This window comes from Phocoena sinus, chromosome 13 (assembly GCF_008692025.1).
Source record: "Phocoena sinus isolate mPhoSin1 chromosome 13, mPhoSin1.pri, whole genome shotgun sequence".
Lineage (NCBI taxonomy): Eukaryota > Metazoa > Chordata > Mammalia > Artiodactyla > Phocoenidae > Phocoena > Phocoena sinus.
This window is the reverse complement of record NC_045775.1, coordinates 77,202,945-77,226,145: the sequence shown is the minus strand read 5'-3', so window position 1 is coordinate 77,226,145 and position 23,201 is coordinate 77,202,945. Positions and strand designations below refer to the sequence as shown.

The 23,201-nt window shown below is 39.9% G+C and overlaps 1 long non-coding RNA gene and 1 pseudogene across 1 annotated transcript in view; one reads left to right on the top strand and one right to left on the bottom strand.

Moving 5' to 3' along the window:
* The window catches only part of LOC116763877, a 55,877-nt gene extending 37,545 nt beyond the window's left edge, over nt 1-18,332 (top strand). The window contains exons 3-4 of the long non-coding RNA XR_004352663.1: nt 7,235-7,312; nt 18,303-18,332. This is a non-coding gene — a long non-coding RNA (uncharacterized LOC116763877). The remainder of the gene's footprint in view (nt 1-7,234; nt 7,313-18,302) is intronic.
* LOC116763876 lies at nt 1,270-1,978 on the bottom strand (annotated as a pseudogene).
* Nucleotides 18,333-23,201: the final 4,869 nt, after the last annotated feature.

Below are 23,201 nucleotides of genomic sequence, written 5' to 3'. Positions count from 1 at the left end.
AGAAACCTTACATCTTTCACAAAAATTAACTCAAAAAGGATCCTAAGTCTAAAGGTAAAATGCAAACCATAAAACTTCTAGAAGATAACAGAAGAAAAAATCAGCACAATCCATGAAAGAAAAAAGTGTGAAGTTGAACTTCAAAAAAATTTAAAACTTCTGGTCAGAGAAAGACACTAAGTGAATGAAAAGACAAGTCAAAGACTAGGGGAAAATATTTGCAAGACACATACTTGATAAATGACATGTATCCAAAATATACAAAGAACTCTTAAAACTCAACAATAAGAAGACAACCCAATTGTAAAATGGGCAAAAGATCGAGCAGAGGGCTTCCCTGGTGGCGCAGTGGTTGGGAACCTGCCTGCCAACGTGGGAGACACGGGTTCGAGCCCTGGTTTGGGAGGATCCCACATGCCGCGGAGCGGCTGGGCCCCTGTGCTGCAGCTGCTGAACCTGCACTCTGGAGCCCACGAGCCACAACTACTGAGCCCACGTGCCGCAACTGCTGGGGCCTGAACGCCTGGAGCCCATGCTCTGCAACAAGAGAGGCCACTGCTGTGGGAGGCCCGTGCACTGCAGTGAAGGGTGGCCCCCGCTCAGCGCAACTGGGGGGGGCCTGTGTGCAGCACAGGCCAAAAAAAAGATCGAGCAGACACATCACCAAAAAGACATGCAGATATCAAATAAGCATATGAAAATATGCTCACCATTGTATGTCATAAGGAAATTGCAAATTAAAACCAATGAGATACCACTACACACCCATTAGATTGGCTAAAATCAAAACATTGACAACACCAAATGCTGACGAAGTTGTAGAACAACAGGAACGCATTGGGGGTGGGAGTACAAAATGGTACCGTCACTTTGTAGGGTTTTTGTTTTGTTTTGGTTTGGTTTGCTTTTTCCTAGTAAAAAATTGTATTTACTTAGAAGCATTCAGAATGTCAACAAAAGAGCTGCAACCTTTTTTCTTTCTTTTGCAATTACCGAGTGGTATTCAGTTAACAGAACAACAATTATTTCATATAAGCTGCATCAGAGACAACTGAAGATGAAAAAACTACCATCCCCATATATAACTAATTTGTGCTGTGCACCAACAAGAATGTGCTTTAAATTTCCATGCCAATTTACAACCCCCATACCGTACCAGGCAAGGTGAGTGGCTGTGGAAAGTACAACCAGGACACAGCTATCTAAATACACATCCAGTAGTGTGTTAACTGTACAAAAAAAGGCACTGTACAGTTCAAAAACAAATCATACACAGCCTTATCTTTCAATTTTTTTCTTTAAAAAGGGTGAGTTTTTACAGGGGGGTTAAATACTTCATGGACAAGAAAAAAAACTGCACTAGAACCACCTTATTCATCATCTTCTTCTTCCTCTTCATCCTCATCTTCCCCATCTTCCTCTTCTTCCTTCTTTTTCTTTCTTTTTTCAGCCTTGACGATTCCCTTTTCTGCTGCATCAGGCTTCCCTTTAGCTCCTTATGCAGCAATATACTTTCTGTACCCTTCCTTCAGCTTAGGAACCTTCTTCTCCTAAGGCTGCTTGTCATCTGCAGCAGTGTTACTCCACATCTCCCAGTTTTTTTGCAACATCACCAATGGATAGGCCAGGATGTTCTCCTTTGATTTTTGGACGATACTCAGGGCAAAACAAGAAAAAGGCTGAAGGAGACCTCTTAGGTGCATTGGGATCCTTGAACTTCTTTTTCGTTTGCCTTTAGGAGGGATATAAGTTTTCAGTTTTCTTTCATAACAGGCCTTGTCTGCCTTTACCATGTCATTGAATTTTCCTTTCTCTTTAGCAGACATGGTCTTCCACCTCTCTGAGCACTCGTTAGAAAACTCTGAGAAGTTGACTAAAACATCTGAGTGCTTCTTCTTGTGCTCCTCCTAGCAAGTTTTCCAAAGAATGCATATGATGACATTTGGCCTCTTGGCTTCTTAGGATCTCCTTTGCCCATGTTTAAGTATTTTTCCTCAGTGAGGCACAGAGTTGCCCAGTTACCGTCCGGCTCTCACTTGCCCGGGCACTGTCTCTATAGAGCTCAATGACTGTATAGCCACTCTGGAAGACAGTTCAGCAGTTTCTTACAAAACAAAACATACTCTTACCATACAATCCAGCAGCTGCACACCTTGATATTTAACTAATGAGTTAAAAACAAATTCACATCAAAACTTGTGCACGTGTTTATAGCAAGCTTATTCATACCTGCAAACACTTGGAAGCAACCCAGATGTCCTTCAATAGGTATATATATAAACAAACTGTGGTATATTTATACAATAAGGTATTTTTCATCATAAAAAGTAATGAGCTATGAAGCCATGAAAAGACATGGAGTAACCTTAAATGCATATTTCTAAGTGGAAGAAGCCAGTCTGAAAAGCCTGCATACTGTATGATCCCAACTATACAGCATTCTAGAAAAGGAAGAATAGAGACAGTAAAAAAATCAGGATCCTCGGGAAAAGAGGGAAGGATGAACAGGAGGAGCACAGAGAATCGTCAGGACGGTGAAACTACTCTGTATGATACCGTAATGGATACATTACATTATACATTTTTCAAAACACATAGACTCATACAACACAAAGAATGAACCCTAATGTAAACTATGGCCTTAGTTAATAATAATGTATCAATATTCATGTATCAATTGTTAACAAATGCATCACACTAATGCAAGATGTTAGTAATAAAGAAAACTGGGGAGGAGGGGGTTGGATAAAGAAGATATATGTTTCTCGAAACCTAAAACTGTTCTAAAAATAAAGTCTATCAATTATTTTTTTATAACTCTATCTCCATAGTTAATTTTAAAAAGGTAAAAACTTTTAAACAGGATTTTCTAACCTATTTAAAAGTTTCTAAAGCACTCTAGTGGGTTTCGAACACATTTATTTAAAATGTAAATGTAGCATATTGTGATTAGCTTGCAGGAACAATTGATTGTCATTAGGGAAGATGAAAATTGACTAGCCAAATTTCAACATAGATTTTTGCATAATTGTTGGATGAGATTGAAATATAAATCACTTGGAATTGATTAGTTTTGTGAGGTGTCTTTTACAGCTATTTTAGATATTAAAACAGAACTTTAAATCCCTACAAAACAAAATGTCAAATCCAGATTTTAGCTAACATTTATTGTTACTGTGTACTAGACACAGCTCTGAGCACTTTATATGTATTAATGATGTATAATATTCCAATAAAAATCCAACAGGTAGGTACCACTATTCATCCTATCATCCTGTTTCACAGATGAAGAAACAAGAAAGAGAGAAAGAGAGAGAGAGAGAGAAAGAAAAAAGAAAGAGAAAGAAAGAAAGAAAAAGAAAAAAGGGAGGGAGGGAAGGAAGGAAGGGAAAAAGAAAAAGGGAAAAACGGTTAGGTAACATCATCAAGGTCATACGGACTTTAAGTGGACTAGCTGAGATTTGAACCCCAACAGTCTGTCTCTAAAACTTATATAAATTATTTTAAATATAAATAGATTAAGTATTCCAATTAAAAGGCAGAGGCTGTCAGATTGGATTTGAAAATCAAGATCTAGTTAAATGCTGTTTACAACATACGTACTTCACATTTAAATACACACATAGGTTGAAAGTAAAAGGTTGGATAAAATATACCATGCAAACCTTAATCATAATAAATCTGAAATGGCAATGTTAATATCAGACAAAATAGACACAAAACAAAAAGTATGAATAGAAAATTAAAAGGGGCATTTTCATGATAAAAGGGTCAATTCATCAATAAGACATGAACATTATAATATGTACTCACCTAATAAAAAAGTTTCAAAATACACTAAGCAAAAACTGCAGAACTAAATGAAGACATAGACAAATCCACAATCATGTTTGAAGAGTTTAATATCTTTCAGTAGTTGGTAGAACAAGCAGACAAAAAGTCAGTAAAGACACAAGAGTTCAACAATACCATTAAGTGACTTGATCTAATTGACATTAGTAAAACATTACCTAGCAAAACACAGGATACACACTCTTTTCGTGTGGAAATCATCATCATAAAGAAACTCTTGCACATGTTCATTTTTTGTAATAATGAAACACTTGAAACAAAACTAGAGAATTCATAAATAGTAGCATTTTATACAAAGAAAAATCATACAGCAGCTAAATAATCAGAGCTAATTTCATTCATATGGATCAATATGGATAAATCTAAAAAATCTAATAATGAGTAAAAGAAGCAAGTTGCAGAATGATAAGTACAGTATGATAACAATTTATTAAAAGCCTTAAAACATACAAAACAATGTTGTATTTTAGTTACGGTTACGACATACTTAATGAAAATACATTAGCTGTTTGGGAATGACATATTGCCACTTCAGGACAGTGGTTACCTCAGAGAAAAAGGGGAGGGAAATGAGATCAGGCATTCAAATGTATTAGTAATATATTTTTTTTAAGAAAAAAGGAACTAATAAAAACTACTTTTGCCATTACTTAAAATATTGAAAAACTAGATATTATCATAGTGATCGACTGTAAGAGAATCCAACATTCCACCTACACCTATGTTGCTGAAAGCCTCTGGGGCAAACCACACAACCAAGCAAGATGGTGTCCTCTCAAATTGATGATTGACTGTTTTGGGGGAGAGAGTCTTAGGGCCCTCCCTTCAGTCTCAAAGGATGAGATGGCTCTCTTCCTATCCAATCCATCTATGTCTACATATAATCTCCATCTCCTAGTCCCAACTCCAGGATCCTACTGCATCAGTTACTGCCTCCCTCTCATGCTTGTTCAATCTCTTGCTCTTGATAGCCTTTGAACATGCTCAGATCTCTGGCAATTAAAAAAGAAAACTGACCTTGGCCTTGATAATGTCATCTTTCTTTTTACCTGCAACTGAATTTTTCAAGAGGAAAGTCTAATTACTGCCATCCATTTTCTCAACTCGCAGCCATCTGGCACCCACTCCTATCATTCCTTTGAAACTGCTGTGGCAAGCTCACCAATGATCTAGTTTCCAAAATCCAGAGGTTATTATGCAGTCCTTATCTCACCTACCTCTCTGAGATACTGTCTTTCTGAAATTTTTAACCCCTGGACCGTAAGAGCCACAGCTTTCGCATTTACCTTGGTCCTCTCTTCTTCAGGCTTCTTTGGCTTCTCATTGCCCACCCCCTCCACCTCAATGACTATTCTAACTAACCTTATCTACCTTATCTCTTCTTCTACCTATGTGCTGGTGATCTCCCAAATCTCCGCCTCTACCAGGACCACTTCCAGACTTCTAGACCTACGTGTCCAATTGACAAATAGTCCTGTCCACCTGGACATTCCACAAATATCTCAAATTCAACAAATACAAAATAAACTCATTATCTTTCCTATGGTTCTATCTCCTCCTGCTTCCCATCTGCATTCCTTGTCTTAGTCAATGCATCTACTGCCACCCTAGTTACCCAGCAGTTAGATCTTCCTAATTCCTTGTCCCTCAAATATCAACACACACTAAGTTTTGTTGCTTCTGTGTTAGTTCAGGCCCAGCTCATTTCTCACCTGTGCTATTGCCATAGTCTTCTGCCTAGAAATCTACCTTCAGGGTTTTCCTCAAACCATCCGTCCTCCTCCCTACTGCCAAAGTCATTTTTCTAAAATGCAAGTTTGATAAGTTCCCTCTCTTGCTTCAGATCCCTCAGTGACTTCCCTCTGTCCATGCCACAAAGTTCCTCAGCATGTCTTACAAGGTTCTTCATAATCTAGCCCCTGCTCACTCATTCAGACTCATCTCTAGTCCCTCCTCTGTTTTACTCCAATAGTAATTGAAGAAATTAGTATTGAAACACTTCTAAAGTATCAACACACAACTATTGAACTATTAAAATAAAGTTTAAAAAACTTTATTTAATAGCACCAAACTCAAATTACTGAAATGTCCACCAAAGGAAGAATGGATAAGGAAACTGTGGCATCCTCAAGGGATAATATTACCAATAAAAAAGAATGAGCCACTGCCATACACAACAAGAACATGGATGAATTTCACAGACATAATAATGAGCAAAAGAAGGCAGACACAGGAGAATGCAATCTGCATGGTTCTATTTATATAAAGTGAAAGAGTAAATGGAAAGAGTGATGGAAACCAGAAGAGTGGTTACTTCTGGCAGTGGTATTGACTGGAAAGGAGCACAAGAGAAATAGCTGGGGAGCCAGAAACATTCCAATTCTTCATCTGGGGGTGACTACATGGATTCTATCTCTGTCTATCTACCTCCCTCCCCCCCCCCTCTCTCTCTCTCTCTGTAAATATTAATCAAGACATATAGTTAAGATTTGCATACTTTGCTGTATATATGTTACATCTTCATTTAAAAATTGCTGGGAATTCCCTGGCAGTCCACTGGTTAGGACTCAGCGCTTTCACTGCCATGGCCCAGGTTCAATCCCTGGTTGGGGAACTAAGATTCCACAAGCCACGCAACACAGCCAAAAAATTAAAAATAAACAAAAATTGCTAAATTTTTAGAAAGTTTGATAACTGGGTATGGAGAGACAGATATATTGCTGGCTGCCCTGTAAATTGATAACAATCTTTTGGAAGGCAGTTAGGCAGTATGTAATGAGAATTAATACTTGACATCACTTCACCCACCAATTCCACTTTTGGTAAAAAAAATTTCCAAAGAAAATAACAGGGAAAAAAATTAGAGAGCACTTGTAAAAACATGTTTAGAACAGTATTATCCACAAAAATGGAAAGTACAAACCAAACGTCCAATTACTGGGAAAAGTTTAAGTAAACTGTGGTAAAGGAATACAATAGAATTGTATATAACCATTTTAAATTGTCTTGCAACTTGGTCAAATACATAAAAAATTATATCAAAATAATAATTCCAAAATTAGAATGCAAATATAATATACCAAATTATATCAGTTATCTATTATGCCCTACAAACTACCTATAATTTTGTGGCTTTTTATTTTTCCTTTTGGCCACACCATGCAGCGTGTGGGATCTTAGTTCCCCAGCCAGGGATTGAACCCACTCCCTCAACAAGTGAAAGTGCAGTCCTAACCACTGGACTGCCAGGGAATTCCCTAAAATTTAGTGGCGTAAAACAGCCATTTTATTTGCTCACACTTCTGTGGGTTAGCAATTTGGTCTGAATTTAGCTGCATGGTGTTTTAGCTGGCCTGACCTGGGGTCACTCTTGTGATTGCAGTCATCTGGCAGCTCGACTGGGGCTGGATGGTCTTAGACGGCTTCATTCACCTGGCTGGAGTTTGGTGCTGGCCGAAAGGTAGGGCTTTCTCTCTACATACTCTCTCATAGCAAGGAGACTAGGTCAAGCTTCTTCACAGGGTGGTGGCAGCATCGCAAGGGGGCAAGAGCAGAAACTGCAATCTCTTGATCAAAGCCAGTCACAAGCCAGCAAAATTCAAGAGGGGAGGCAATAGACTCTATACCGTGATGAGAAGAACATCTAGGTCACGTTGCAAAGGGTGTTCTGAGAAGGGATGGTGGAGTATGTGGTCATTAAACAACTTACACACCGATGATTCACAGCCAATCCCACAAGGAACGTATTAATCATGTGTAGTACACTAATAAGGATTGAAGAATAATCCAAAAAGCTGTAGCGAGTTGTTTTATGCATATGATTTCTTTTCTGTAAAATTGTTTGCAATTTGTTTTTAAAACTAAGAAAAGAAATTTACATGCCAAAATGTATTCATTTGACCACGTTAAAAGAGAACACAGACGACTGTTTTGTGCACAAGCAGTGCTCATAAAAGGTATCAGATAAGTAACTCCAGCGTTTCAGATTCTATATTTAATGACAGAGCAGATATGGCAGGGACCGAATCAGTCTTCCAGGAAGCTTCAAACAAAGATTTTCTGAAAGATTCCCCACAGTTTGTGATAGGAGAAAATGCTACATACCTGCTTATGGGCAAAGTTTTTATTTCACCTAGAACTTCTTAGTAGCGCTGGCCTGCACTACCAAAACAGGTTCCCCACGCATTATTTCAGATTTCTTCCACTCACTGAACATGTGTCCTCACATTCTTATTTCTAAAAACTTTGTACTTTACATCCATACTCATTTGCTACCCATTATTGTATTTATTTTACCATTTTGTTGTGATTTCTTCTTGCTTAGATGCCTAAGATTTCTCCTAGATATAAGGACGTACAGCCCCTAAAACTTAGTGTGACTAAACTGAACTCGTGTCCCGTCAAACCTTCTGCTTTCTGCCCCCCTGGGTTAGTGGCAGCTTCATCATTTTAGGCACATCCAGGCTCAAAACTCTGGAGTCACCTCCACTCCCTCCCTCTCCCTCTTCAGCTAGCATCCTGTTGGCTTCCTCAGCCAGCTGAGTCGACCTTTGAAAAGCCTCTTCTGACTGCTTCCATTCTAATCCTCAAGGAACCCCAATTCAGGACCTTATCAACTCTTGCCTAATTACAGCTGCCTCTATCTCTTCATGATTTCTTTTCCATGCCTCATGCTGACACCTGCATTATCCTTATAAAATAGACCAGTCCAGGTACCCTGATCAGGAAATTCAAGTACCACTTGTCTTCTAGGTTATGGACAGGAGGGGATATTTACCTCCTTCCCTGCCCTTAACAGCTGAGGTTTTGTGACATAAAAGATTGGACACCAAGCTTGAACTCTTGGAGAGTCAGGAGGGGAGTCTGAGGGTTGAAGATGAGGTACATCTAAGGTTATGGAGTAATGCTTTGTGGATCAAAATGTCATCTACAGACCAACAGAACCAGTAGCAGGTGCGAGTTTGCAAAAATGCAGGATTTCAAGAGCTACCCCAGACCTACCCCAGAGTCAAAATCTGCATCTTAGCACTATCCGTGTGATTGACGCGCACACTGAAGTTTGGGAAGCATTCTAAGGGGCACCGTTTGTGCACTCCTTTCATCCTGTTGGCCTCAGGATCTTACTCCTGGAGCTTAGTTTCGCAAAGTAGCGTAACCCACATGAGATTGCCTGCCCTCAGGGCAGGGCCAGCTTCATGCGTCTGAGGTGGGTCTGTGCACTCACACACAGAAGGGCCCCGCACTGGGTCTAATGCTCTGCTGTCGCCACCTTGAAATTGTCAACGATTTTTGAACAAGGGGCTCTGTATTTTCATTTTGCACTGAGTCCTGCAAATTACGTAGCTGGTCCTGCTCCAGGATAGGGAGAAACAGCAAAGTCTGGGTCACAGGCTGAGTGATTTCTCTTTAGGACATCCATAAGCTCCCAGACTCTTCTATGATCCTAATGGAATTGGGAGGGTGGGGAGAACTCCTCCCCAACACCTTCACCTGCAACGAAACTGGGTTTTTGCAACTCTGACAAATGGGGGAATGAAGCAAATTTGATTTGATTTTGGAACACAAAAGAGTATAATAGTACTTGCATTTCAGGTTACAGAGCAAATTCTTACCCCTTCCATGAAGACTTTATTATGTCAGGCGTATATTTAAAATTCTGTGGTGGCTTTCCATTACCTAGAAACTAAAGTACAAACCTTGTAGTAAAACATTCGAGGTTTTGTTTGATCTAATGCCACCTTAGTCTACTGCCCACTTAATTCTCTCTTGAACCTTAAAGATGGGGGATAGGGGTGGAGGGAGTCAAGTCTTCCCTCCACCCCTATCCCCCATCCACCCAGACCACATACTTGACTCCAAACCCTGATATTAGGTTCTTATGAGTACACAGAACCTTTAAGCATTTATACAAATAAATAACATGCACTTTGTTTCCTTTCCTTATACAAAAGGTAGCATGCTGTATTCACTGTTCTCTCCATTCTTTTACTTATGCTACTGTCCTTAGCTTGGGATATTTTTCTATATCACCTTCATTACTATGTCAAGCAATCCTTCAACACTCATTGCAAACCCCTTGCCTGAGCATTCCCAAATCCCACTAGTTGCAATTTAAGATTATGTTTCTGGGAAATTAAATAGGAACTGTATAACTGAACTGTAATTAGCTGTTCAATATCTCAGAAAGTGTTTTAGTTTTGACTTAAAAATGGCATTTCATATGGGTAATCAGATAGATTTAAATTTAAATAGACTTTCCCCTCCCTTCTTTAGATTGCTATAGGATTCTTTTCTTACTGAGAAGCATAGCATTTAGTGACCTATATTCTTTTATTCCAACACTTCTCATCGATAATATTAACCTTGTATGAATCTAAGTCTTTCTAGGTTCGTAATTGTCTTTTTTTTTTTTTTTTTTTTTAGGCTGCGTTGGGTATTCGTTGCTGGGCACGGGTTTTCTCTGGTTGAGGCAAGCGGGGCTACTCTTCGTTGTGGTGCACGGGCTTCTCATTGTGGTGGTTTCTCTTGTTGCGAAGCACGGGCTCTAGGTGCGCAGGCTTCAGTAGTTGTGGCACGTGGGCTCAGTAGTTGTGGCGCACGGGCTTCGTTGCTCCGCGGCATGTGGGATCTTCCCGGACCAGGGTTCGAACCCGTGTCCCCTGCACTGGCAGGCGGATTCTTAACCACTGTGCCACCAGGGAAGGCCTTCATAATTGTCTTTTATGCCTACGTCACACATGGCTCTTACTCAAGAGTACTGACTCTTACTGCCTCCACCATCCTTATGACCAGCACAACCTGCACACGTTGTCATCAGCTTTACAACCCACTGCTTAGGTAAGCAAAGCATGAAGTCACTCAGGCATTGCAGCTGGTATTGCTTCCAACTATGTGGGTTTTTTGGGTTTTTTTTTTTTTCTTTCTACTCTGCTTGCTAGTTCTAAACGAGATCATAACAACAGCAGTTGGCACATCACACAGATCATGTTCTCTAATTAATCAATAACCTCACCACTAATTCATGTTAGGAAAACTTGTGCTGAAGACCTCCTCTTGCAGACGGACTCTCCATACCCAGCACGTATGCCCTCCAACAGCTCTGGGCCCACAGCCAAAAAATTCAGTGACCGAAAGGGAAGAAAAGAAGACCAGTCCTGTTAGAAAATGTTTGGATAAGGATTCTGATTGTCCTGGCTGGGGTCCTATGCCCATCCCTGGACCAGTCACTGTGTCAAGAGAGATGGAATAATATTATTGTCCACTGCTATAACAAGGACCACGTTATTAACAGAAGAAGCTGGGGAGGCAAAGGTATCCTGAATAGATAAGAACACTAATTTCTACTCCACGTTGAATTGAAACAGATTCCCTGACCTTCACCTTCACCAAGTGGGTTCTTTTTTGTTTTGTTTTGTTTGTTTGTTGGCCATGCAGCGTGTGGAATCTTAGTTCCCCGACCAGGGATCAAACCCATGCCCCCTGCATTGGAAGTGTGGAGTCTTAACCACTGGACTGCCAGGGAAGTCCCACCAAGTGGGTTTTAACTTACCGCTTGTGTTATGTACAGGCATACCTTGCTTTATTGTGCTTCACTTTATCGTGCTTCACAGATATTGTGTTTTTTACAAGTTGAAGGTTTGTGGCAACCTTACATTAAACAAGTCTATTGGAAACATTTTTCCAAAAACATTTACTCACTTCGTGTCTCTGTGTCACATTTTGGTAATTCTCAGAATATTCCAAACTTTTTCATTATTATTGTATTTGTTATAGTGACCTATGATCTTTTACGTTACTATTGTAGTTGTTTTGGAGTGCCGTGAACCATGCCCATATAGGATGGTGAACTTAATAAATGTGTGTGTTCTGGCTTCTCCACTGAATGGCCATTCCCCTGTCCCTCTCCCTCTCCTCGGGCCTCCCTATTCCATGAGACAGAACAATATGAAATTAGGCCAGTTAATAACCCTACAATGGCCTGTTGGTGTTCAAGTGAAAGGAAGAGTCACAAGTCACTCACTTTAAATCAAAGGCTGGAAATGATGAAGCTTAGTGAGGAAGGGATGTCAAAGCCAAGATAGGTGGAAAGCTAGGCCTCTTGCGCCAAACAGCCAAGTTGTGAATGCAAAGATAAGGTTCTCGAAGGAAATTAAAAGCGCTACTCCAGTGAGCACATGAATGATGAGAAAGCAAAACAGCCTTATTGCAAATATGGAGAAAGTTTCAGTGGCCTGGATAGAAGGTCAAACCAGCCACAATGTTCCCTTAAACCAAAGCCTAATCCAGAGCAAGGCCCTAACTCTCTTCAGTTCTATGAAGTCTGAGAGAGGTGAGGAAGTTGCAGAAGAAAAGTTTGAAGCCGGCAGAGGCTGGTTCATGAAGTTTAAGGAAAGAAACCATCTCCATGACATAAAAGTGCAAGGTGAAGCAGCAAGCGCCGATGTAGAAGCTGCAGCAAGTTACCCAGAAGCTCTAGCTCAGATCATCAATGAAGGTGGCTACACTAAACAACAGATTTTCAGTGTAGATGAACCAGCCTTCTACTGGAAAAAGATGCCATCTAGAACTTTCATACCTCAAGAGGAGAAGTCAATGCCTGGCTTCAAAGCTTCAAAGGACAGGCTGACTTTCCGTTAGGGGCTAATGCAGCTGGTGACTTTCAGTTGAAGCCAGTGTTCATACGCCATTTTGAAAATCCTAGGGCCTTTAAGAATTATACTAAATATACTCTGCTTGTGCTCTATAAATGGAACAACAAAGCCTGGATGACAGCACATCTGTTTACAACATGGCTTACTGAATATTTTAAGCCCACCGTTGCAATCTATTGCTCAGAAAAGAAAGAGTCCTTTCAAAACATTGCTGCCCGTTGACGATGCACCTGGTCACCCAAGAGCTCAGAAGGAGAAGCATGACAACATTAAAGTTGTTTTCATGCCTGCTAACAATCTCCATTCTGCAGCCTATAGATCAAAGAGTAATTTTGACTTTTAAGTCTTATTATGTAAGAAATAGATTTTATAAGGCTATAGCTGCTGTAGGCAGTGATTCTTCTGATGGATCTAAGCAAAGTCAATTGAAAACCTTCTGGAAAGGATTAACCATTCTAAATGCCACCAAGAACATTTGTGATTCATTGGAAGTCAAAAGATCAACATTAACAGGAATTTGGAAGAAGTTGACTTTGAGGAGTTCAAGACTTCTGTGGAGGAAGTAACTGCAGATGTGGTGGAAATAGCAAGAGAACTAGAATTAGAAGTGGAGCCTGAAGATGTGACTGAATTGCTACAATTGCATGGGAAAACTTTAACGAATGAGGAATGGCTTCTTATTGGATGAGCAAAGAAAGTGGTTTCGTGAGGTGGAAACCACTCCTGGTGGAGATCTATGAATATTACTGAAATGAAAACAAACAATTTAGAATATTACATAAAAGTAGTTGATAAAGCAGCACAGGCTTTGAGAGGATTGACTCTCTCAAAATTTTGAAAGAAGTTTTACTGGGGGTGAAATGCTATCAGACGGCATTGCGTGCTACAGAGAAATCGTTCTTGAAAGGAAGAGTCAATTGATGTGGCAAACTTCACTGTTGTCTTATTGTAAGAAACTGCCGCAGCCATCCCAACCTTCAGCTATCACCACCCTGATCAGTCAGCAGCCACCAACATTGAGGCAGAGACCCTCCGCCGGCAAAAATATTATGAGTCGCTGAAGGCTCAGATGATCGCATTTTTTAAATCAATAAAGTATTTTTAATTAACGTATGTACATTGTTTTTTTAGACATAATGCTATTGCACACTCAATAGACTACAGTATAGTGTAAACATAACTGTTATGTGCACTGGGAAACCAAAATATTCACGTGACTTGCTTTATTGCTGTGATCTGGAACCGAACCCACAATATCTCCGAGGATGCCTGTAAATAATTGTCACATACTTCTTATATGAATAAATTTAATCTCCTTTCCACAAGAAAACCTTCAAATATATTAACAGCTTATTTGTCCTCCCTGTTTCTTCCCTTCTCCAGCCAGTAACCCCACTGCTGGTTTCCTCCTGGGTCTGGCCGTTCCTTCTTTTTCTCCTTCTCTGGCCCTTCTTCCCCGAGCCTTTCCCTACCCCACGATGTGGTCTTTTGTGGGTTTTTACCTTGACCCTTTTCTCTTCTTCACTGTCTACATTCTCCCTGGGTCAGTTAGCCATTGCCTGCTGCTCTGTCACTAACACACCACACCAGCATTTCCTATGCTTTCAGACCTTTCTGACTCTGCTTTTTCTGACAATGTTTACCTTGTCGCAGTTAAATAAAATCATACAATACCTCCACTTAGGAATTGTATACATTATTTATTTTATTTTATTTTATTGAATAACTTCGCCTTACAATGTTGTAATTTCTGCTGTACAGCAAAGTGATTCAGTTATACATTTATATATTCTTTTTCCTATTCTTTTCCATTATGGTTTATCACAGGATATTGAATATAGTTCCCTGTGCTATACAGTAGGACCTTGTTGTTCATCCATCCTCTATATACTAGTTTGAGAATTTTATAAATTACTTAATCATTTGTATAAGTTAGGATTGTATTTGCTTGCACATAAAAGATAGATGGTGGGACTTCCCTGGTGACACAGTGGTTAAGAATCCATCTGCCAGTGCAGGGGACGCGGGTTTGATCCCTGGTCCAGGAAGATCCCACATGCCACGGAGCGGCTGGGCCCGTGTGCCACAACTACTGAGCTCGAGCTCCACAACTACTGAAGCCCACGCGCCTAGAGCCCGTGCTCCGCAACAAGAGAAACCACCACAATAAATATAAAATAAGTTTATATATAAATTTGAGTCAGGTGCTATTATTAGCCCATATGATAGACAAGTGTAAGTGGCCAACCCAACATTTCTCTCCCCCATTCCTAACAACACTCTGGAAAAAGGGGAGAATGAGAGAATCTACTTCATAGGATACTGTTGTGAGTTTTAGATGAGTGAATACATGCCTCTTGCAAATAAAGCCACTATACACATTCATGTAAATCTTTGTATGGATATATGCTTTCTTTTCTCTTGGGAAAATAGCTAAGAGTGGAATGGCTGGGTCATAGGGTTGGTATATGTTTAACTTAAAAAAAAAAAAGCCAAATGGTTTTTCCAAAGTGGACATACCATTTTATATTCTCATCAGCAGTGTGTGAGAGTTCTAGCTCTTCTACATCATGGCCAACACTTGGAACGGTGAATTTTAAATTTTAGCCATTCTAGTGAGTGTATAATGATATCTCATTATGGTTTTAATTTATGTTTTCCTAATGGCTCAAGATGTTGAGCACTTTTGCAGATGTTTATTTGCCAGCTATGTATCTATGTATCTTTTCTTTAATTGTCTATTCAAATCTTTTGCCAACTTTTGCATGGGTTGTTGTTTTGCTTATTACTGACTTTTGAGAGTTTTTATATGTTCTGGATCCAAGACTTCTATAAGACACGTGATTTTAAAATATTTTTCTCTCAATCTATGGCTACTCCTTTCACTCTTAACAGTATCTTTAAAGAATAGAAATATTAACTTTAAGTCCAATTAATTATTTTTTGTGGATTGTACTTTTGATAGCATATCTAAGAAAGCTTTGTCTAAACCAAGGTCACAAAGATTATCTCCCATGTTTTCTTCTAAAAATTTAATACTTTCAGACCAAAGATCTATTCTGAGTAAATTTTTGTATATGACACAAGATATGGACTGAAATACAGTGTGTTGGGGGTTTTTTTCATATGGATAGCCAATCGTTCCAACACCATTTAATGATAAGACTATCTTTTCTTGCTAAATTGTCCTGCACATTTGTAAAAAATAAGTTGTCCATATATGTATAGGTTTATTTCTGAACTCTCTATTCTGTTCCACTAATATATTTTCCTAATTTTGTGCCAGTACTACACAATCTTGATTACTGTAGTTTTATAATAATTTTTGAAATCAGATAATGTAAGCTCTCTACCTTTGTTCTACTTTTCAGTGATGTTTTCACTTTTTCAGGTCCCTGCATTTCCATATGAATTTTAGAATCAGCTTGCATTTCTACCATAAAAAAAAGTCTGATAGGATTTTGATTAAGATTGCATTAAATCTATATATCAATTTGTGGGTAAATGACATCTTAACAATATTGAGTCTTCTGACCCATGAACTCTCTGTTCTTTAATTTCTTTAGTTTCTCTCAATAATGTTTCATAGTTTTCAGTGTGCATGTCTTTCATATCTTTTGTCAGAATTATCTCTTTCAATTTTTTATGTTGTTGTAAATGGAAACTTTTATTTCAATTTCCAGTTGTTTGTTGCTAATATGAGATGACAGTGGGAAAATATCTTTAAAGATATTTTAAATATTCATCCGTCTATTGCTCCTGTATACTACAAACTTGCTAAATTCACTTATTCTAAACCCACAATGGAATAGGGATATTATATTGGATTTCCTACATGTCATCTATCATATCATCTCAAATTAAAACAGTTTTGCTTCTTCTTGCCCAATCAGGATGCCTTTTATTTCTTTTTATGGCCTGATTGCACTGCGTAGAATCTCCAGCATGAGGTTAAATAGAAAGGAAAAGCATTCCGTTTTCACCATAGAGTGTGATGGTATTGTAGGAATTTGTAGATGCCCTTTATCAGAATGAGGAAGTTCCCTTCTATTCCCCATTTGCTGAGAATTTTTATCAGGAATGAATGTTAGATTTTGACAAATACTTCTTCTGCATCTATTGAGATGGTCATATGACTTTTCTTTTTGAGTTTATTGATATGGCAAATTACACTGACTAATTTTCAAATGTTAAACCAACCTGGAATTCCTGGGATAAACCCCACTTACTTACGATATATTATCTTTTTTATTTATTGTTGGCTTGATTCACTAAGATTTTGTTTAGAATTTTTGCAGGTATGTTTATAAAGGATATTGTTTTGTAGTTTTCTTCTATAATGTCTTTCTTTGGTTTTGATATCAAAGAAGAAGTTGTATAATACTGATATTATTTGTTGGTTAAATTTTGGTAGAATTCACCAGTGAAGTTATTTGGGCCTGGAGTTTTCTTTGTGGGAAGGTTTTTAACTACAAATTCAGTTTCTTCAATAAATATAAGGCTAGTCAGTCCATCTGTTTCTTCTGCATAAACTTTAGTAGTTTGTGTCATTCAAGGCATTTGACCATTGTTTCTAAGTTATTGAATTTATTGGCATAAAGATGTTTATAATGTTCCTTTATTATCCTTTTAATATCTGTAGAATATGTTGTGATTTCACCTCCCACTCTTTATGCTATCATTGTCATATTTATTTTACTTATATGTGTTATAAACCCCATAATGCATTTTTATTATTCTTTCATCATTTTCATTTAAAAAGCAGTCGTCTTTTAAAGAGATTTAAATTTTAAAAAGCTGTATATTTACCATATAGTTATCATTTACAGTGCTCTTCATTCCCTTGTGTAGATCTATATTTCCATCTGGTATCACTTTCCTTCTGTTCATAAGATTTTCTTTAACATTTTTTGGAATGTAGTTTGGCTCATGATAAATTCTTTCATCTCTTGTATGTCTAAAAATGTCTATGATTTCTTTTAATTTAGATGTAATTCAGAGATCATAAAATTCACTCTTTAAAGGTGTATAATTCAGTAGCATTTAGTATATTCCCAAAGTTTTGCCACTATCACCACTATTTAACGCCAGAATATTTCATCAGTCCCCATAAATCCATACCTGTTAATAGTCACTCCTCATTCTTCCCTCCCCCCAGACCCTGATAACCATTAATCTACTTTCTGTCTCTATGTCCTTAATTTTTGAAAGATATTTTTATTGAGTAAAATATTCTAGGTTGACAGGTTTTTGGTTTTGTTTTTTTACATTTCTTTAAAGATATTTTCCCACTGTCATCTCATTATTTTCGACAAGAAAACTAAAGTTTTCCTTATATGTGCCCCTCTGTGAGGTAGCTTTTTCCCTGGATGTTTTAAAGATTTTTCTCTATGTTATTGTTTTTGAGCAATTTGATTATGATGTGTTTTGGTGTAGTTTTCTTCATAGTTCTTGTTTTGAAGGTCCATTGAGCATCTTGGATCTGTGGGTTTATGGTTTTCACGAAATTTGAAAAATTATGGTTTTCACAAAATTTGAAAACATTTTGGCCATTGTTTCTTCAAACATTGTTGAGCTCCCCTTGTTCCCCTTCTACCTCATCTGGGTCTCCAATTGCATGTGTATTAGGCTTGAAGTTGCCTTATAGCTCTTTATTTTTTCTTTTTCAAATTCACTTTTTTTCTCTGTATTTCACTGGAGACTTTCTAGTGCTGGGTCTTCACTAATCATTTACTTTTCTTTTTTTTTTTTTTTTCGGTACGCGGGCCTCTCACTCTTGTGGCCTCTCCCGTTGCGTAGCACAGGCTCCGGACGCGCAGGCTCAGCGGCCATGGCTCACGGGCCCAGCCGCTCCACGGCACGTGGGATCTTCCCGGACCGGGGCACGAACCCGTGTCCCCTGCATCGGCAGGCGGACTCTCAACCACTGCGCCACCAGGGGAGCCCTTCACGAATCATTTTCTAAGTAATGTCTAATCTGCACCAAATCACATCCAGTGTGTTTTTCATCCTGTACCTTGTAGTTTTCATCTCTGTAAGTTCAGTTTGGATGGTTTTCTATCCTCATGTCTCTACTTGACTTTCTGAACATATGGAATACAGTTATAATAGCTGTTTTAATTTAGTTGACTGCTTATTCTCACGGCTGTGTCAGTTCTGGTTCATTTTTGATTGATTTTTCTCCTCATTATGGGACATATTTTCCTGCTTCTTTGCATGTCTGGCAATCTATGGGTGCCAGGCATTGTTAATTTCACCTTGTTGGGAGGTGGACTTTTTTAAAAAACAATTTTTTAAGGCAGTTATAAGTTTACAACAAAACTGAGAGAGAGAGACTTCTCATACGTGCGTACATATGTCCCCATACATGCATAGCTTCTCCCATTTTTGACATCACTCACCAAAATCGTACACTTACCAAGGATGAACCTACATTGACTCATCATGATGACCCAAAGTCCATAGTTTACCTTAGGGTTCACTCTTTTTAAAAAATATTATTTATTTATTTATTTATTTATTCTAGCTGCACCAGGTCTTAGTTGCGGCACACAGGATCTTTCGTCCGGCATGAGGACCTCTTAAGTTGTAGCATGCAGACTCAGTTGCGGCATGCGGGATCTAGTTCTCCGACCAGGAATCGAACCCAGGCACCCTGCACTGGCAGCATGGAGTCTCACCCACTGGACCACCAGGGAAGTCCTAGGGTTCACTCTTTTTTTTTTTTTTTTTTTTTTTTTGTGGTACGCGGGCCTTTCACCGCTGTGGCCTCTCCCATTGCAGAGCACAGGCTCCGGACGCGCAGGCCCAGCGGCCATGGCTCACGGGCCCAGCCGCTCCGCGGCACGTGGGATCCTCCCAGACCGGGGCACGAACCCGTGTCCCCCGCATCGGCAGGCGGACTCTCAACCACTGCGCCACCAGGGAAGCCCCAGGGTTCACTCTTGATGTTGAATGTTCTATGGGTTTGGATAAAAGTATAATGGCATTATATCAGGCTTTATAATGTCAGGTAGAGCATTTTCACTGCCCAACAAATCCTCTGTGCTCTGCTTATTCAACTCCCTCCCCAGCCCCTTCCCACAGGTGGGTATTTTTGATCCTTACAGATATTCTTGAGATTTGTTCTGGAATGCAGTTACGTTACTTGGAAGCAATCTAATACTTTGGGGTTTTGCTTTCATGACTTGTCAGGTAGGACCAGACCAGTGCTCAGTTTGGAGTTAATTATTCCCCACTTGAGGCAACACACTTCTCTGCAAGCTCCCCAATGACCTGGCAGTCTTCCAGCCTGTGTGAATGCCAGTCACTCTTACCTCTAACCTTTATGGGTGATTCTTTACCTAGCTTTGCATAGTTTCCTCACACACACGTGCTGATCAGTACTCAAAGGGCACACTCTAAAAATCTTCAGAGCGGTCTCTCTGTGAAGCTCTCCCTCCTTGATACTCTGTCCTGCAAACTCTATCCTCTTTGGTCTGAGGTGCTTTGAGCTTGATCTCCTCAATGCAGGGAGATCATTGGTCTCTGCCTGGGCTCCTCCTCTCTGTGTCATTGCCCTGAAACTCTCTGTACACAGCAAAGTGAGACAAGGAATAGTCCATACACATACAAATGTATCACTAAATGTATAAGCATATATGGGTGCTCCAGAGGTATGGACTTAGCCTAGGATGGAGGTTGAGAAAGGGGATTGTCAGCATGGGCTTCGGCAGCTGCTTGTGGCTTAACGGATGACACTGGGCTTCAGCTAGTCTCAGTAGAGGAATATGCTCAGTAGAGCATATTCCAGGACAGGGAGCAGCTTCCAAAGAGATTTTTCTCCTAACGTGAGTGATATCAGTAGCCAACGTGCTAGAGGCAGGAGAATTAGCAAGACATGGATCTGAGGTTGCTTCATGGAGAGGGAAAGAGCTGCAGATTTAAGGATGTTCTGAACTGGACAGATAGAGAACAGAGGAAAGGTATTTCAAGGAATGTTTGAAGAAATTCTGAAGTGTAAGGAAAAGTAAAGGTGAGTGGAAAGAGGAGGTCAGCTATGGGAGACGTTCCACAGAAGGCTCTGTGGAATATGGATGTTGCATTTGGTATGGCCTATGAAAGAGAAGGAAAAGCCAATGCTGACTCTGATATTCAGAATTTTGTTCACCCCTGGGGAAGCCTTTGGGGATAGCTCTCCATGGCTCTCTAGTTTAGGACACTGCTGACCACCTGTGGTAGCTAAGCAAAGAGCAGGCATAGTAGGGACGGGACACATTCAGTTCACAAAGGGCTGACTTGCAAACCTCTACCTTAAAATGACTGTAAACACTAGCCATATATCCCCATTTGAGAATATCCCCCCGCAAAAGACATCTCAGAGTCGCATGCATACGTGACCGATGCTGACAATCCCCAGGTTATTAAATTTGGGTGAAAAAATTCCCCATCGTCTTTGTCTTTGACTTCGTCAGTGCCAATTGTCTACGTGGAGCACCTCTAGATCCTTCTCTCTTTTGTTTGCTTGCAGTAGAATAGCATATAACATCCAGCTGAAAGTTTGGGGAAGAAAATTAAGATGTTTCATACTGAGATGGATTCTTCTCAGAGCTAGGGACAAGTTGGGTTTTCCATATACACTTGGAAGCTCCCTTTTTTTTCAACAACAGCAATAGCTGGAATTCATAGTACGCTTGCTGTGTAGCAGACAGTCCCCTACATGCTTTTCATAGATTATTAATTTACATTCATACAAACCTTGTGAAATTGACACAGATGTTCCCTATTTTACAGATGATGACCTGAGGCACAGAGAGATTAAATAATCTGTGCTTCCCCAGAAGCAAAGCCCAAGACAAAAACTTTTGAGTGAGTAGTTTAATTGGGAAAATGATCCTGGGGGCAGGAGTGAGGGAGGAAGGGAGTGAAATGGGAAGGAAAGGAAACCAACACAAGGATGTGTATTGAGTTGACCAGCATTGCAGTGACTGGTTGCTTGATTTCATGGGATCTTCTGAGAATTTTCCAGCCAAGGAAGACAGAAGACAAATTTGCACATCAGCTACCTCCAGCCCCATTCCATTAGTCAGCATTTGCCCCCATAGTACGTAAAGTGCTGTACTTCCAAGCTGCACATGAGTGAGAGCTGGGAGGAGTCCTGTAGCCATACCACAAGGCATGTCAGAAAAGCCCCGGGACTGAAATCAAGAGGCATGTAGCTTAGATGCTATCAGGCTACACCATCTAGACTTGCATAGAACTGGTCATTTCATCAATGGCCAAAATAAGAGGTGAGGCTGAGAGCTTCTGAAACGCACAAGAGGTATTTTGCTCAAGGTTCCACCACTAGTGTTTGGTGGAACATGGCAGAGCTGAGACATGAATGCAAGGCCCTCTGAGAGCTCTTGCCAGGAACATGGCATCCTTGGTATGTTTCACTCTTGCTGTTGCTGGGGAGACTGAGGGCGGGAGAGGATAGGGGAAGAGGTGGGCAGTGGTGTGGCTTTAATTATTTTGTAATGTAGTGCATCTTATAGTCCCTGCTAGGCATTGCACCTTGAGTTGTCATAGTAGCAAAATTTGCAAGACTCACACAAATCTACCGCAGGACCCAAAGTCCCCTGGGAGAGGGTCAGACACCTGCACCTGCAAAACCACCTGGAGTGGGAGGCCGGACAGCAAGCGACAAGGCAGTGTGGGTACTTTTACTGTGACAGATGACTTTTTCCCACACACCCTTCATGGTTAGGCTGCTCCCCATTTGGTCCTTTTAATACACAGGAGTTTTCTAAGTAATCCCAGGGTCCCATGCTGTCTTCCACTTCAACTGTTCATGAACCATTACATGATTTCCTGTAAAATATTCTGGCTTCCCGTTGATCATTATCTCCTGTTATCTATTTTGTTTTAAATAGTTGTAACTTTTTACAGCAGCATTGGCTTTGAACGCGGATAGATGTCGGTTTGAATCCCAGCTCCACGGCTTACTAGCTTTGTGACTCTGGCAAGTTACTTCCCTGATCATAAAGTAAAAGCACATCTTGTTTTAAAACCTGAAAAGAGCCCCAGGCTTTGTTGGCTGTCAAAGTTCTTATCAAAGCACAGATTATGCTCGGTTCATAGGATTTGGCTCTGCTAAACACAAGGAAGTTTCTGGAGCAAATAATGCAGAATCGTTACTCTCTTAACATTTATTCAACAAGGGTCTGAACCAGGCATCATTCTAGGTGTTGGAGATAGAGCAGTGAACAAGTCAGGCAACAGCCTTACCCTTAAGGAGTTTACATTCTAGTTGTGGGATGTCAGACAACACACAAGTAAATGATTAAAGTAAGCTCTATGGAAAAAAGAAAACAGGACACTATATTAGAAAGTGACTTTGGGAAGAGACAGGGCAGGAAGAAAGTTACTTTAGCCAGGCTAGTTAGGAAAGGCTTCTCTGAGGAGGTGACACTTGAGCTAAGCCATGAAGAATGAGTCTGAGCCAGCCATATGTAGTCACTTATTGCTGCATAAGAAATTACCTCAAAATTTAGCAGCTTAAAACAACATTTATTACTTCATGGTTTCTGTGGGTCAGTGTTCCAGGCATGGCTTGGCTGGATGTCTCTGGCTCAGGGTCTCCCACAGGTTAAAATCCAGGTATTAGCTGGGCCTGCAGTCAACTCAGGGTTCTTCTAGGGGAGGATCAGATTACAACCTGACCTACGTGGTTGTTGG